This window comes from Octopus bimaculoides, chromosome 10, assembly GCF_046866305.1.
Source record: "Octopus bimaculoides isolate indiv1 chromosome 10, ASM4686630v1, whole genome shotgun sequence".
NCBI classification, from domain to species: Eukaryota; Metazoa; Mollusca; class Cephalopoda; order Octopoda; family Octopodidae; genus Octopus; species Octopus bimaculoides.
Genome location: NC_142937.1, coordinates 49,971,482 through 49,984,815, shown reverse-complemented (window position 1 = coordinate 49,984,815; position 13,334 = coordinate 49,971,482). Strand labels below are relative to the sequence as shown.

General features: G+C 34.2%; 1 protein-coding gene across 11 annotated transcripts in view; it reads left to right on the top strand.

The window, feature by feature from the left end:
- The window catches only part of LOC106877387 (tetraspanin-33), a 73,415-nt gene that overhangs the window by 1,335 nt on the left and 58,746 nt on the right, over positions 1-13,334 (top strand). For 3 of the 11 annotated variants that reach the window (XM_052971182.2, XM_052971181.2, XM_014926279.3), the window contains exons 1-2: positions 307-442; positions 12,001-12,076. The exons of 1 other annotated variant lie outside the window; for it this stretch is intronic. The gene's annotated coding sequence lies outside the window, so the exon portion shown is untranslated. Of the gene's footprint in view, positions 1-199; positions 443-5,599; positions 5,665-12,000; positions 12,077-13,334 lie in introns of those variants that run through there. 7 more of the 11 variants (XM_089358622.1, XM_089358624.1, XM_089358621.1 and 4 more) reach the window with 7 other exon arrangements.

The window sequence follows — 13,334 nt, the reverse complement described above, 5'->3', positions numbered from 1 at the left end:
AAAATTGCTTGTAGAATACATTTTATAATGTGAAGCGTTTGAATAAATAAAAACAGGAATGAAACAAGTTACCAGTTGTATATGAGGCAAGTTCGATTAATTCGTATCATTTATTTTTTTCGCAAAATGTGTCAACTACAGATCCCAGTAATCTAATATACATAAAGGGTATCAGAAAAAGAGAGAGAGAAAGAAAGAAGGGGAGATGATAATTTATGACTGAATTCGGAGACAAACGGCTGCTGTGGCTTCTTCACTAGCTTCATCCCACACCCTCAGATCGATATCAGGTTTTCGTGCCATTCTCTGCGTTCTGTCTTTCACGCTCTCTCTCTCCTGCTCTATCTTTTACTGACTCTCTCATTCAATCATTGGCTTTTGCTCACTCTCTCTTTCTCATGTTTTTACATTATGGTCGATTACTGCCGAATTACTGCAACGAGTAAGTGAATTGTATTTTTATCTTTCTCAGCTTCCTCCCCACATTTTTTCTTCTCTAAGAGGTTTGCTTTCATACTTGCTATCCGCTTGATCTTAGATTTTAGATCTGCAGGTTTGTTTTTAAGCTCATTTAATTTTGTTAAATTTTCATCAGCTCAGAACACAAACTAATATAGATGACAATGTCAATGATGATCACAGCAACGACTACGACGACGACAGCACAGTGTATATAGCATTGGATCATTTGAGTACATTCCATGGATCATATTTCTATTCGATATATGCCGGTACATGACTAGTATTTTGTGAGGACACGCGCGCTCAGATGCACCAGATCATCTTCATTCCAAAAACAACCGTCACTACTGTCACCATCATAATCACAAAACATGCGTCATCAACGTATACATCAAATGCATCGACAAGTTTGATTTATAACACACTTATTTTAATTGTTAGTTGAAATCATTGGATTTGTTTTTGAAAAAAACAAAAAAACTCACCAAATTTTATATCCAATATTTTCCATTAGAAAAATGACCACTTAAAGACAGGCGGTGGTTCAAGTATGCCTGAAAAGACGAATCACCTTTTAGAAGTTTCTGAGCATGGGACCAGATTTCGCTATTTTCGGATGTTTCAAGCCCCAAGACATCACACCCGTACCAACACATACCAACATCTACACAAGAACCAGCGAAGGAAACAATGTAGTCATTCGATATGCTAGAAATAGTAGACAAATTTCATTCATTGAACATCTTAAAAACATTAGACAATTTGACTTCTGTCGTCCTATATATATGCATATATATAAATATATATATATATATATATATATATATATATATATATATATATATATATATATATATATATATATATATATATATATAAATTTATATATATATTTATATTTATGTATAAATTTATATATATATATATATATATATATATATATAAATTTATACATAAATATAAATATATATATAAATTTATATATATATATATATATATATATATATATATATATAAATTTATATATATATTTATATTTATGTATAAATTTATATATATATATATATATATATATATATATAAATTTATACATAAATATAAATATATATATAAATTTATATATATATATATATATATATATATATATATATATATATAAATTTATATATATATTTATATTTATGTATAAATTTATATATATATATATATATATATATATATATATATATAAATTTATATATATTTATATTTATGTATAAATTTATATATATATATATATATATATATATATATATATATATATATATATAAATTTATATATATATTTATATTTATGTATAAATTTATATACATATATATATATATATATGTATATATATACATATATATATATATATATATATATATATATACATATATAAATATAAAATATATATATATTTATATATAAATTCATATATATATATATATATATATATATATACATCCATCCATATCCATATGAACATACATATATACATACATACACATATACCTACCTACCTACCTACCTTCCTACCTACCAACCTACCAACATACCTACTTACCTACATGCATACATACAAATAAACAAACATAGACAAAAAGATAGCTGGTCATGTGCGAAATGTCTTTGGATAGTAGGATTTATCAACCAAGGCTGATCTGCAGTGGAACTACACACAATATTTGCCTTAGCACAAGTGTCACAAAATACCTTTATATTCAAATATACAGGTTGTATAAATATACGCAGATACGTCTATGTGCTTTACTATTATTATATACAGAATGATGTACTTACTTCTAATGATTTTTTCTATCAGTTGTATAGATACAAATGAGTGTACAAGAATATACTTTTAATAGAAGTATGTATATTGTATGCAAGTGTGTGTTTGTGTATAAATATATATATATTAGCTTAAAAGTCACCCGACAGGGTGGCTTTTAAGCTAGCTCCTGTGGAGGGCTCTTCATTGGTCCTTGGGCCCAAAATGATACTTCATGCACTAAGTACATATTAAATTTTATTAAACTTAAACAATATTTTTCAAGCAATGAACAATTTTCTTCAAAACAATGATATAATTTGTTGACTTGGAACTTATTGCAAAGCTGCATGATAAACGACATTTTTTGTCTTCCCATTCAGGGTCAGTACAAATAGCTTGTTTCCATTCTGTACCCTTGAACAACCAACATATAGCTGGTCGTAGGCAACAATAAACTTACCTTTTAAAAGTTCAATGATAATTCTTCTGCCGTCACTTAATTTAAAGACAATTTGATGAATTACTGTTTTCATACAAACAATTATCTGTAGTAACTGGTACATATCTAAACTCCTGTTCATAGTTTGTAGGAAAATTATGCCATTGTCACTAAACACTATTTTAAAGTGTGATTTTTATGGTTTGGAATTGCTCTAAATGTATTTGACCATAAAGATGTTTGAAATTTAGTATTTTTTAGTATTTTTTAAGGTAATAATAAAATTAGTTGAATCTATTTTCATGCAGACAGAGTGCACTAAGTTTCCATAGCTCTGACGGCCAATGGCCTGAAAATAGGTCCGACAAATTTTATTGACATTTGAAAAAATATTAAGTTTCCAACATTTTTATGGTAAAGAATTATGAGAGGTAATATTGTATGAGAGAGTGAGTTCAATATGTATATCAGTTCCAAATGTTATGAAGCATGTGTTATGGTTAAATTACTTGATACAGTTATAATATTTAGAGAAAGATTTTTTCAAAATGTTTATTTTGGAAATTACTTTTGGAAATAGTTATATTATTTAGAGAAATATTCATTTCAAAATGCTAGGATTAAGAAAACCAAGAATGAAGAATAGTAGAAGTGTCATTGAATAGTGAGAGAGGGTTAAAGCATGAGGAATAGTAGAAGTGTTATTGAATAGTGAGAGGAGTAAGGTTTAAAAAGTGTGACACACTGACATTTGCTTTCATATTTATTATTATAGAAATCTGTGGGAAAGGCATAGGTAGAAGTTCCATAAGATGCACCCAGTTTAAGCTGTGGACACAAGAAGTGCAGCGATGTCTGAGGAAGGTTAACAGGAAAACTAGTTTTTGTGTGTGGAAGGTGCACAGGTACAATTAACACTAACAATGTATAGAAAATAGACTCCATCAAATGCCAGGGTGAAAACTAGAAGTAGTTGATAGCTTCCATTACCTACGTGTCCAAGTCAGTAGTGTGGAGGGTGTTGGGTGTGGATACTCTGAGAGCATAGCTATTAGAATAAGAATGGGTTGGACAAAGTTCAGAGGGCTCCCACCACTGTTGGTAACAAAGGGCCTCTCCCTCAGAGTGAACAGCCATGCTACATGGCAGTGAAACATGGGCTGTGACTGCCGAGGACATGCAAAGGCTTGAAAGAAATGAAGCTAGTACACTTTGCCGGGTGTGCAATCTCAGTGTGCATGTATGACATAGTGTAAACATCTTGAGAGAAATGTTGGGCATCAGATGTAGTGTACAAGAGAGATGACTGCATTGGTATGGACTTGTGATGCATATGGATGTGGACAGCTGTGTGAAGAAGTGTTGATCTCTATTATCAGAAGGAAGTTGTGGAAGGAGACCCAGTAAGACATGGGATGAAGTAGTGAAGCATGATTTTGAACGTTGAGCCTCAATGACCAGTGACTGAGACCTTTGGTGATATTTTGTGCTTGAGAAGACTTGTCAAGCCAAATGAAATCATAGTTGTGGCCATTGTTGGTGTCACATAACTGGCACCCATGCTCGTGGCATGTAAAAAGCACCTTTCAAATGTTGGGCCTCATGGAAGCAATGACAAATGACCAAACCCTTTGGCAATATGCTGTGTTTGAGAAGAAGACCTATGAAGCCAAGTAAAATTGTAGTTGTGGCAGATACTGGTGTCACATGACTGGCACCCATACCAGTGGCATGTAAAAGCACCCATTATACTGTCAGTGGTTGGCGTTAGGAAGGGCATCCAGCTGTAGAAGCCACGCCAAACAAGACTGGAATCTGGCGCAGGCTCCTCAGTTTACCAGCCTGGGTCAAACAATCCAATCCATGCCAGCATGAGCAACAAACACTAAATGATGATGTGTGTGTGTGTGTATGTGTATGCATTTGATATAAGCATACTGTAGGTGATTGTTCACCAATAGATGGCAGCACATGTTTTGTAAACATACATCCTGTTTTGAGCCTACATTAATGCATTGGATGCAGAGGGATTTTTAAAGCCATTTTTGGGTAAAAAAGGTGTATCTTATAGGCCATCAATTACGGTATATATATATATATATATATATATGTAGGTGTATATTTGTATAAATATATACATACACACCTACATATATGTGTATAAATATGTATAAAACTGAAGAGTATATTTGCATACTGGAAATAAATCCTTTTAAACACTAAGATAGTAAACTAGAAGTAGTCTATAGCTTCCATTACCTCGGTGACATAATTAGCAGGAGAGGTATTGTTCTGAAACTATATTAGCCTGGTAAGAATGGGTTGGTTTAAGTTCAGGTAATTACTATCATTGCTGGCAGCTATAATATTTTCCCTGAAAGTGAAGGGCAGATTGTTTGATGCTTGTCTTAGGACTGTGATGTTGCAGGGTAGCAAGACACAGGCCTGAAATGCAGAATATTTGCAAAGGTTTAAAAGAAATGAAGATAGTATGTTCCAATGGATGTGTGATGCTAGTGTGCAGGAATGCCAGTTACAAATGACCTAAAAGAAAAATAGGACATAATGAAAGATGACTGTAGCATACTAAAGTTCCACTCTAAGTTAGTGGAAACTGCAGAAGAAGGACACCATGAAAAATTTGGGATGAAATAGTGAAAGCTGATCTAAAATTGCTCTTTCTCAGAAAGATGATAGAGGGCTGTATACAGGATGACATCTTATAGTGCTACAGAAAACTTGTCTGCCTATGGCTAAATACACTTTAATACAAAGGTAATATTTAGGAAGCTGTGATAGTGGTAGACTTTCTTCATTGCCTACTTTAACATGATCTCTTGACCCATGTGTAATGGAGTTCATTCCAGGTCTTTGGTCTGAGAATAACTTATTCTCTTCTTTCCAGCAGTCACTGAGGTGGTGGAAACAGTCATGGAGACTGCTGTTCATCCTTGGACTAAGCTGAATTAGGTATGATCATGTTTGAAATGTCTTCCAGGGAGTGACATTATTTTAAGGAGCATAAGTTATTAAAATTGTTAGTATATAAAATACCAGCTTTACACTATATGTGTGTGTGCCTCCCTCCCCCTCTGTCTGTCTGTCTGTCTGTCTCTCTTGCTCTCTCTCTCTCTCTCTCTCTCTGACTGGTTAACCATCTATCTCCTTTACAGCAAGACACCTGTTTCTATCTCTCTGTCACACTCTGACCTCTCATCACCTGGCACAAGGCCACCTCCTCCAATGCCTCCCCCATCTCAAAGAATCTTTGTCTTGCGAGTTACTTGGTGACCCCACGAGTGCTGGTGCATCCAGTTCACACTGTAAACTGGTTGGTGTTTGGAAAGGTATCTAGCTGTAAAAACCATGCCAGAACAGGCCTTGCCAGTGCTGGTGCCACGTAAAACGCACTCAGTCCACTCAGTAGGGTGGTTGGTGTTAGGAAGGGCATCCAGCCATAAAAACCCTGCCAAAACAGACCGTGAAGCCTGGTGCAGTCTTCTGCCTAGGCAGCCCTTGTCAAACTGCTCAATCCACGCCAACAGGGAAAACAGACGTTAAATGATGATGATGATGACGATGATAATGATTATATATATATATATATATATATATATATATATATATATATATATATATATATATATATATATGTGTGTGTGTGTGTTGGTGAAGCTCCTGAGCTTGCCAGCTCTGGGTCAAACCATCCAACCCATGTCAGCATGAGCAACAGACATTAAATAATGATGATGATGATAACGATGATGATGATGATATTTATATATATATAGTTCAAATTTACAGAAAACAAAAGATGAAGACAGGTGAAGGAACAATAAGCAGGTGTATTAGTTTGATACTTGGGAAAAATGGAAAGGTCTATGATGCTTCAAGCCTTCGTTCTTCGACAGAAATGAATGTGTGTTCATTTCCTCGTTTTAATTTAAAATAAATTTTGACCAGCCTCCTACTTAGTAGCAAGGTTATGAAGGAAAGCATCTTGTTTTGTCATCATCTTTTAAATCTTAAGAAGGTCTCAGGTTTTTATAGCCCCAGTTATCGTGATCATTTGTAGTATATGAATTAAAGATTTGTGTTCTCTCCTCAAGAACCCAAACTCCGCCAAAGCCTTTAATACAGTGAATTGTGAGGTGCTCTGGAAAATTTTATCAAATATTACTCTTCCTGATAAAATCATAAGGATAATAGTATCTTTGCACAAAGTGCTAACAGTAATACCTAACAGTCAGTGTTTGGAGGCATTTTCTGTTGCCGCTGGAACTAAACGGAGCTGTGTTTTAGCTTTTGTACCTTTTCCCATATTCTTTTCGATGGTGCTCCAAATTTTACATCATGAAGGTATAAAATTTCAGTTTCACACACAATAAGATCTACCGAATATAAATGGGGAAAGCTTCAGATAAAGAAAATGATCAAGGAAGAGATTTGAGATGATTTTCTGTTTGCTGATGATTACACTTTGATTTCTCATACATTTGAGGGAATTCAAGACTTAGTTGATAGGTTTACTGTGGCAGGTCATGCATTTGGGCTGACTATCAACATCAGGAAGACTGAAGTTTTATTCCAACCAAAACCTACTGAGGATTCAAATGTGATGATTGACAATAAGCCACTCAAATTGGTCAAGTCATTTAAATACCTTGGAAATACAGTAAACTTTAAGAATACTTTTGATGATGAAGTCAATGTTAGAATATCTAAGCTACAAGTGCTTTTGAAAAATTTTCCCATCATATGTGGGCTGAACATGGTATCAGTCTGAAAACTAAAATAAGTGTATACAATTCATGTATTTTGAGCACACTTTTGAATGGGGCAGAAGCATGAACTCCTTACTACAGACATATAAAGAAATTTGGAACCTTTTACATGTGCTGTTTGCACAATATCCACAACATAAAATGGCAAAATATCAAATATTAAAATTTTAGAAAAATGTAATATCTCCAGTGTCAAAAACATACTGTTGAAATTACAGTGCAGATAGGTAGGACATATTGTTCGAATAAAAGATGATTGCCTTCTAAAAATTCTTTTGTATGGCCAACAAACAGTGGTAAAGGATGAGTTGAAGTAATAAGTGAAATCTCTACAACCTAATTTGACATCTTGGGAAAGTTATTGCCTAGCTAGATCTTCATGGCATAAAATGTGTCATGATGCATCAAAATGATTTGAGCTGAAGAAATAGAACAATAAAAAAGTTATATCCTGCAATCAAAAGACACATTTGTCCAATCCCAGACAAAATCAAAATCATCAGTGTCTCCATTGTGACTCCATATCAAAATCCATACCTGAACTCAAATTACATTCATGCATCCATCACAAATAGATGCAGCTTCTTTTATTTTCAATCTTCTTTTATTTTCAATCTTCTTTTATTTTCAATCTTCTTTTATCTTTTCTTTTAACCCTTTAGCATTTAAACCGGCCATATCCGACCAAAAGTATTCTGCCTATTCTATGTTCAAACTAGCCAGATCTGGTCTCTCACACCAACCCTACAATATGGTTTTAAAAATTAACAGCTACCTCATCAAAATCTCATAGCTATGAGATAATGCTTGATTAGTTCAAAACAATGTGGATAAAAAAGCATTAATTATGGTAGAATAATGTGAACACTAAAGGGTTAATCCTTTCCTTCAAACACTCACGTGTCAAAGTTGATGAGAATAATCATCATATAGGTATATTTACATGTGTGAATGCATGTGTGTTTATATATATGACAGGTTTCTATCAGTTTCTGTCTACCAAATCCACTCACAAGCCCATGGCTGTAGTAGAAGACACTTACCCAAGGTGCCACACAGTGGAACTGAATTTAGAATGATAGTTGGGAAGCAAGCTTCTCAACCACAAAACAGCCTTACTTACATCTATATTGTATCATGCAGATACAAAGCATTAGTATTTAAATCCTTGCTTAGTGGTTCATTTATATTTTCCTCTACAAACAAAGTACTTGATAAATGAATCCATAGAATACAACAAGTACTAATCAACAACAGGTTTCTAACAAATTAATAGAACAAGTCATAGAACAATACAAGCAAAATTACAATGTAAGAAATACATCAGACACTATAACAATCAAAATGACACAAGCTGCGCATAAAATGCATTACATGAATCAAAGACATTACCCAACCTCATAAAATCAATATAAAATATGCATTACACCAAACTATATACTAACATTGGTAATATACAAGAAAAATATTAAAATTAAGATCTTCTTACCAATGACAAGTTTCAACCATTTGACTGCATACATGAAAGTTGAAAAATTTATACCTCTTACTGTTCTATTAGTCATATAAAGTATGACATTCTTCCTCTACCTTAGCATGCACTTACAATAAAGAGAAGTTACAATGCACTACATTGTTCTCTCTACTCACATGTTACATTGATCACCCTCATACTGAAGCACCAGATTATCTCTATTCATGCACTATACCTGCCCCTCTCTCTCTCTCTCTCTCTCTCTCTCTCTCTCTCTCTCTCTCTCTCTCTCTCTTATCCTATTCCTGTAGCCTACCCAACTACATGTTATCTCTCTCTCTCTCTCTCTCTTACCTCCACTCCTGCAGCCTCCACAGCCACATGTCATCTCTCTCTCTTTCTCTCTCTTGTCACCCCCCCCCCCCATCAACTGTATCATCATTACTATTCTGCTGCTCTCCCCTACTCTCTTATGCATCCCTCTACATTACCAACTCACTCATCATTGATTGTCCTCCATCCCTCTACCTTTCGTCTTCCCCAACCCTTATCCACCACACCCTACATCCATCCTCTCCCTCAATTCTCCATCTTTTACTCCCCCATATACTCTTGCAAACAACACTAGTTCATCTGTCACCATTCACTTCAACTCACCTTGTACCTTGTGATGCCACCTGGACACCTCATCACCACTATTTATCTCTAGCAGCTCCATCTGGTCACTTTTACCTTATCTTCTAAATGTGAGTAGTCATGTAGCACCTTGACAAGAACCTTCTCTGCCCTCTTTTCTCATGCTTTAACCTCTCATCTCCTTGCATAAAGTTGCCCCCAAACCTTGGAGTTCATAGCCTTGTGAGCTGCATGACAACTTCACTTGTGCTGGTGGCATAGAAAATGTACCCTATACATACTGGTAAGGTGGTTGTCATATCTATACAGAGGCTCATATAATTTTGCACATGCATGCACACATGCATGAACTCTCACATTATACATAGAAAAGAAATATGTTAAGCATTGTATTATTATATTATTAACTGGTGCAAATGTCATGGCCAGGTGAAAACATCAAACTGTTCTAGCAGCTAGGTCAAACAATATATGATTGCAATGATGATGGTAAATGTAACAAAATGTCATGCATTTTCCTAATAAAAGAGGGTGTGCCTTTTATGTTGTAATTTTTTTCTCTTTCTTTTACACATAAAGTCTAGGATTTTTGAATGATGTACTTTAGGAGGAAATTATTTACTAATTATTTCAGTTCTATTTCTTGGAAAGCAAAAATAACATGTTTGTATTAATCTTTCTTTCTTTTTTTTTTTCAATGTATCCCAATCACTTATACAATCTCTCAACAAGTTCAAATCACACTGGGACAATTTTATCTTTCATATTACTGAGATTTCTTTATTTTCATTAGAAGTTTTAAATTTATGAGATACCAATAATATACTTTGGTTGATTCAAATTTACCCTTCAAAATAATTGCTCTTGGTATTTGTCAAAAGCAGCATTGGTTTAAGGCTGCTAGAATCCTGACCAGTTCTCACTGTGGGGATCTACGACCCTCCTATCTCCCCCACCCATACCCACCCAACAGACACTGCAAATCTTGTGTCACATTGTCCAATATGTTCTTTACTTTGTTTTTGATACAGTAGGCTGTAATTTGAGAAAAATTTGGCTTTCTTATCCTCAAGATGAATGATAAAACAAGGACTCCCTTGTAGGCTTGAAGTAATGTCAGTTTGAGACATGCATGTCTGTTGTATGAAATTTGGAAAGGAGATTATATTGTATCACGGTAATTCCTTTCTCATTGGCATTAGCAACAATGTAAAGCAAGTGATATGGTTCTAATGGGTGACTGAAACTGGGTTACAGACATGGTTTACTACTTATTTAATGCTTACCTTCAGCCATGTTCCATGGCACGTGTCTATGTGGAACTGGATGACATTTGATTTTGGCAATATGAGACATCAAAATTACATCATGTTGTTTCATTGTACAGAATGTTCTTTCGTTGTGTTTTTATGAGAACTCTAAATTCACTGTTATTTTAGTATATTTAGCTGGGGGGGGGGATTAAGTTGATTAGATTGACTCCTGTGCTCAAATGGTACTTACTTTGTCAACCCCGAAAGGATGAAAGGCAAAATCAACCCTGGCAGCATTTGAACTCAATGTAAAAACAAACAAAATGTCACTTGGCATTTTGCCCAATGTGCTAATGATTCTGCCAGTATGCTGCTTTTACTATTTGCAATATCAAGTTCAATTCCTCCATGGGAAATATCTTTGATGGACAAACATTCTTATATTCTAAAATTTCTCTTATAGTCGCATAACATTTGACTTTATTATGGGATAAGTTCACAAATTTTTGCTGTCACTGTTTTAACAAACTAATTATATTGCAAAGTCATGTATGACTATTATGTTTATATGCTTCCACCAGGGACAGAAAAGATTACTGGACTATAATTTCAGCTGTATTTGCATTCTCATCTGCAATCACTTTACCTCTCACATAACTAGCTACTGTAAAATTGTATTTAAAGTCAGTATTATAATTCATTTTTAAGTATTATTTTATATTATTTTAAGGTGAATTATATATTTCAAGATGGTTTTGATTCAGTCCCACTGTGTGGTACCTTCTACTATACCTGGGCTATCCAAAGCATTATGAGTGGATTTGACAGGGAAAGATGCTTGTCATGTATGTGTGTGTGTGTGTGTGATGTCTTTCTCCACAATCACTTGACAATCAGAGTCAGTTTCTCCATGTTTTATAACTTAGCAGTTTGGCAAAAAAAATATCGCTAGAATAAGTACCAGACTTATAAAACAAAGGTAATAGGATTGTTTTGTTTGACTAAAACCCTTCAAGATGGTGTCCAGCATGGCCACAGTCCAGTGACAGAAACAAGTATTAGAAATCAGAAATTGTTAGAATATATTGCATAATATCACCTTACATTAGAATTCTTATATTCTAACATTTCTCTTATATTCCAATTCTTTTCACTGCAGAAACCTGGTTAATTCTCAAAATGTCTTCTCATTTCCTACTGAGGATATCTCTCTTGGACATAGCTTCTATGCACAGGTATTTGTTGTAAAAGATTCTACTAAAATTATATTCAGTCAACAGGAATTTATTCTTCAATGTGTTTCTTTAATCTTTTACTTGTTTCAGCCATTGAACTGGGGTACTGCCATGCTGGGGCACTGCCATGTTGGGGCATTGCCTTGAAGGGTTTAGTCAAACAAATAAATACCAGTATTTGTTATATTTTCTCCAAGCCTGGTACTTATTCTGTCAGTCTCTTATTGCTAAACTACTAAGTTACAGGGATGTAAACAAACCAATAGTGGTTGTCAAGCAGTGGTGGTGGTGGTGGGGAGGACAAACACAAAGACACACATAGGTATAAGCAATTATATATATATATATTCTTTTATTCTTTTATTCTTTCATTCGTTTCAGTCATTTGACTGTGGCCATACTGGAGCACTGCTTTTAGTTGAGCAAATCGATCCCAGGACTTATTCCTTGTAAGCCTAGTACTTATTCTATTGGTCTCTTTTGCCAAATCGTTAAGTTACAGGGACGTAAACACACCAGCATCAGTTGTCAAGCGATGTTGGGGGTCAAACACAGACACACAAACACACATACATACATACATACATACATATATATATATATATATATATATATATATATATATAAATGAGAATGTGTGTGTGTGTGTGTGTGTATGAATCCCTAAAACTCCAGAACTACACAACCAATTTCATTCAAATTTTGCACATGCCTTACTTAGGGTCCCGGTTGTGTTTTAGTCAAAAAATTTTTTAAACTTCTTGCATGGTTCGAGCCCACAGCAACATAATATCTCCTCCACTATTTAAGTATTACGTGTCAAAAGTGAAACAAAAACACGCATGTCAAATACTTTCACTTTAAAAATGAAACTTTTCCACTATTTCTGTATCAAAACTGAAACAATCACATTTCGATACTGTAATGACAGATACTTTCACTTTAATTGTTTCAATTTCATACTGAATCTACTACAGTGAAACTATACTCTCACATATATACAGGCATATATACAGGCATACATACAAATATACATACATACATGCATATATATATCTGCACAAATGTATCCATATACATGTATATCATCATCATCATCATCATCGTTTAACGTCCGCTTTCCATGCTAGCATGGGTTGGACGATTTGACTGAGGACTGGTGAAACCGGATGGCAACACCAGGCTCCAATCTAATTTGGCAGAGTTTCTACAGCTGGATGCCCTTCTTAACGCCAACCACTCAGAGAGTGTAGTGGGT